The sequence below is a fragment of the Trachymyrmex septentrionalis genome, unplaced genomic scaffold, assembly GCF_001594115.1.
Source record: "Trachymyrmex septentrionalis isolate Tsep2-gDNA-1 unplaced genomic scaffold, Tsep1.0 scaffold334, whole genome shotgun sequence".
NCBI lineage: Eukaryota > Metazoa > Arthropoda > Insecta > Hymenoptera > Formicidae > Trachymyrmex > Trachymyrmex septentrionalis.
Window position 1 is genome coordinate 51,823 of NW_017305499.1, and position 4,764 is coordinate 56,586.

Genomic DNA, 4,764 nt, shown 5'->3' on the forward strand with positions numbered 1-4,764 from the left:
CACGTCGAAAGAAAGAGAGTGGTGTTTAACAGGTGAAAATTAACTTCGTGCCAAGAGTGGAAAAAAGGTCACCAAAAATTGATAATTATAACAATTCTTCCGACAAAACTCTTGAGAGTCGCAAAGTTAACAATACCGATCCCGAATGTACGTTCTCTAAATTGCTCGCCGACTAGACGTGACACACTAATAGATGAATGCGGCAATGCGGACGAGCCAGCTCTGTCCGGTACTTCGATATCGTACCGGGACCGGGTAGTATCCCCGATGCTTTTAGCAGCGTCTGCGCTCTAGTAACCTTCTTCCACCTTCTGCGCGTTACCATTATTTGACACACTCTGGAATAAAGCATGCTCGAGTGTAACAGCTTTCTCTCTCTCTCTCTCTCTCTCTCTCTCTCTCTCACACACACACACACACACACACACACACGCACGCACGCACGCACGCACGCACGCACGCACGCACGCACGCACGCATTCTTACTCTTTGTCTCATCCCTACAGAAACTGTTTTTCTCTCTCCTACGGAAGCACCTGATGGAGATGAAGTGAAGGTTTGAACCAGTATCTTTAATGAAATGTCGCTTGCGAGGACGCATCAGGTTTTTGCTCGGATGTACAGTTCGTCGACAGCTGTTATGTCGACATGTTAATATGTACAAAAAATATTACATGTTTGTATAATATATACAACAAGAATAACACAAATATTATACGCCTTATGTATATTATACGCCTAACATAAATCCAATAAGTGTAACTCCGCGAAAAATGGTCGCATTTAAAAGTTTTTTCTTTTTTCATTTTTTAAGAGTAAAGTTGTGTACTTTACGAAGCTTTCAATGGATTTTAAATCATCCTTACCCTTAGTTAGCACCTTTTCAAAAATAGGAACATATTTTTTTTTACGAAATTTGGACTTTTCTCTTATAAATTAAAAAAAATTAAATCAATGCCTTAAACGGTTTAACTGGATCTTAAATACTTGTATGATTCCGCATGAATTTATATACTACCTATGTACTATGTAGTCCTTTGAAACGTGCGACAAAATGATTTTTCAATTTGCTAACTCTACTAAACTACCGCAGTAATACGAGTTAAATTAACTAGAAATTTAATAATTTGACGCTTTTTTGTATCTTTTAACGATTTTAATAATGCTAAGTGATATATTAAAATCTGTAAATAATTAATTCTTATTGCGAAAAATATTACCTCGGTCAGAAATCGAACTCAGATCTCTTGTTTTTCGGGCGAGCGTCTTAAGCCTTTAGATCACCGAGAAATATTACTAAAAATTAATTTTTATAATTAAAGGCCTCGGTGACTTAATATGTCACTCAGCATTATTAAGATCGTTTGAAAATGCAAAAAAGCAAATTGTTAAATTGCTAGTCAATTATTTCGTGATATTACTGTAGTAGTTTAGTAGAGTTAGTGTTTTAAGACTAAAAAATCATTTCAGCGCGCGTTTCAAAGAATTACGTAAGTAATATATAAATTCACACACGAAATCATACAAGCATTTAAGATTCAGCTAGGCATTTATTTAATTTTTTTAAATTTGTAAGAGAAAAATTTATACTTTATCATGACATTTGCAAAAAAAAATTCATTCGAAGACAAGGCGGAAATATATAATTTACTCCACTCTGTAGAGTGCGTCAAACTATACAAATTTCTTAAAAATAAAACACGTTTTTATTTTTAGAAAGATGGATAGAGATAAGAATAGACTCAAAATCCATTGAAGCTTCGTAAAGTTCAGACTTTATTCTTGAAAACAAAATTTTTTAATGCGATCATTTTTCGCGGAGTTCCGCTTTGAATTTATGCGACATTTTGATGTAAATTTACTTATACGATAATTTTGTTGACGAGTGTATATTTAGATATTTACGAGCTATTATGATTAATTTCTTTCGTATTCTCAAAAGCGACCAATACATCTAGAGACAAAGTCAATGTCTGCTCGTCGAACTTTCATTTTTTTTGAGTTTCATTCAAAGTTCCTTATATTACTCTACTAGATGGATAGTTTCGGTTACACGTATTGATCTCATGTGGACTCAGAAAGTAGACAAGAATTAGCGATTTGTATAGCATTACTCACATATTTCGACTATTATGAATATATCATCAATTAGATAATAATGTTCTTTTCTTTATTAAATTTTTACTGATCTTTATAATTATAATGAATTTTAATTATTTAAATGCTATTTTTGTTTAACAGACAATCAATGTTCCTTTGTGATATTTTTAAGTTAATTATATTCATATGACAAATTAATTTTTATGACGTTATTGAAGCATAATAATATGAGTAAGATAAAATATTTTAGTTTACATTGTATGATTAAATATTGCGAAGGAAAAATATTGACGCGCCTGTTTGCATGTCTGACCACATTAACATCGCTACTACTCGAGAAAAGCAAAAGAGTTTTAACAAAGGAAAAAAGATCCCATGGTTCGTTTGTATAATTTTTACTCCTCTATAATTTCATGCAGCTTTGCAAATATTTGAAACAAAAGCCACGTTTTTTCGGCCCACGTATTTCAATTTTCTTTTGCATAACTTCTTGTTTCACTGTAAAATTCAATTAAGAACCTCGTATATTAAAATACCACATATTTGCATAAATTTTATTTAAAACAGAAAATATCTATTTATAACATCGTACTTGTTTTTTACCATGAAAGAAAAAACTAAAATATTAAATTTTGTTAACGAAGTGTGTCTTTATTTATTTAGTTTGCTTTGTTCAAAAGTAAAAAAAGATGTAAAGTATGTAAGAAAGCTTTAAGCACAAAAATAATATATACAGGTATAAAAAATTAATCTTGGAAATGATTGATATAGTAAAAATGAAGGTTTAAAGTACTTGTCGCTCTTCCAATAGACTTGCTTAAATGACACTCTACGTATAACATGTTACTTCAAGCGGCACATTGAAGTGACACTTCATCAACATGCAAGTAAACAAGCAAGTTTACAGTAAATTTCAATGACAGCAACAACAAGATATCGATGTTATGCGCATGTTCTTTTGTTATAACCGAATATGATTAAAAGTTTCACAATAACTTTGTAAATAAGAAAGAGATGAAAGTGGAGGCAATGCACACATGTAAATTTGCACTTTCACCTGAAACATTGGACTTATTTCTGAATGGCGGGCGCGTTCCGTCGGGAGTGTATTATCTTCGCGTCTGAAGCATGAACAATTCATTCCAATGGAATTTAATTCTCTCGCCATTCTCTAACGCCCACGCACTCCTTTTCACAAATAAAACCCTGTTTCTCTCTTTCAAGAACAAGAAGTTGAAAATTGTGAGTGGCATGGTATCATTTTCTTTATAATCTTGCATCACTGCGCTTCTAATTCCATTGCATTAAGCGTAAAGTGCAACGACATCAAGGGTCATGAGGGCATTAACCAAACGTTGAACCGAAGGAGATCAGTGTAGGATTAATTTCTTAAGCAACAATACTTAAAATTCCTGTATTAATTAAAATAAATTTAACTAAAAAGTACGAAGTTATTTAAAACTGTAACAAAATATATGAGACAATCAAATAGATCGCTTCATCGACGTAGTTTTATACGGCGTTACATTTGTATTATATAGTACATAAAATATCAATAATTCTTCAAATAATCTCCTAATAATAGTAATCTGCGTATTTTTTCAGAAGACGTTATGTGGATTTAAGACAACTGAGAAGACAAAAATATAATGCGTTTCTTTAAATAAAAAGCCATTTTACGTCATAACGCGATATAGTAAGTAATACATAATTTTCCAATACCAGATAATTCGATCATTCATCGCGAAACATTGAATTGTTGTGAGACGAATACTGGAATAATCTAAATTCCGCTCTTTATACTTATTCAATTGATTCATATGTAAATAATTTCAGCTACAAATGACAATTTATCTTTTCAAAGAACCCCAAATTATTAATTTAATTTTACCTAATAATTTTTACATTTATCTAATAATAAAGTCTCTTAGTTGTAAATTAGTATTATAATTGGACATATTATCTTGAAAAATTATAAGAGCAAATTTTTAAAACAAACAATTTCAGAGTATATATACGTATATATGTGTTACGTAACAATTTTTGGAATGCGAATAAAAAAATAATGCAACAGATACTCAATTCAATGCTAAAAATTTTATAGTGTGTTAGTGCATATGGCGAGAGTGTCCTAACAGATTGACAACAGATTGCGAAAGTGGTTGTTTCAGAGATATAACTTTGAAGAATGAAATGTAAATATATAGGGACAAATCGTCGTGTTGACTTCAGCGACGTCTTAAAATTATTGATGGGCCGAAATCAATATTCCACAACAAGAAAATTACAGAAATAGATGCCAAATGTATCATCCACTATATAACATCACTAGAGGATTTGGTTAGATTTGGTGAGTGAGTGCATGCATGCGAGTGCGTCTTAGCATTTTATAAGCAAGTTTGACGAAATAGGATCAGCGAGAGGCTCAATTGTGAGCTAATTAGCTTGTCAGAAGCGGGATATAAGTGAGCAATTGGAGGAGAGGCTTTTGGTGCATTAGAAAGTATCGAGCGTGATACATCGAGATGAGGCAGATTAGAATGTGGAAAAATGGCGCGTAAAAGCGGCGGAAAGAAGGAGAGATGACAGGCGTGGGTAAGGATAGAGTAGACAACAGTAGCGTTTATTAATAGGGGATAAATCATAGGTAGATTCGAAAAAAGC

At 32.3% G+C, this 4,764-nt stretch overlaps 1 protein-coding gene across 6 annotated transcripts in view; it reads right to left on the reverse strand.

The window, feature by feature from the left end:
* Positions 1–4,764, reverse strand: part of LOC108750217 (ras-related protein rapA) — a 39,597-nt gene that overhangs the window by 15,238 nt on the left and 19,595 nt on the right. Inside the window, exon 1 of one of the 6 annotated variants that reach the window (XM_018489537.1) lies at positions 152–245. The exons of the other annotated variants lie outside the window; for them this stretch is intronic. The gene's annotated coding sequence lies outside the window, so the exon portion shown is untranslated. Of the gene's footprint in view, positions 1–151; positions 246–4,764 lie in introns of those variants that run through there. 6 annotated transcript variants of the gene reach the window in all.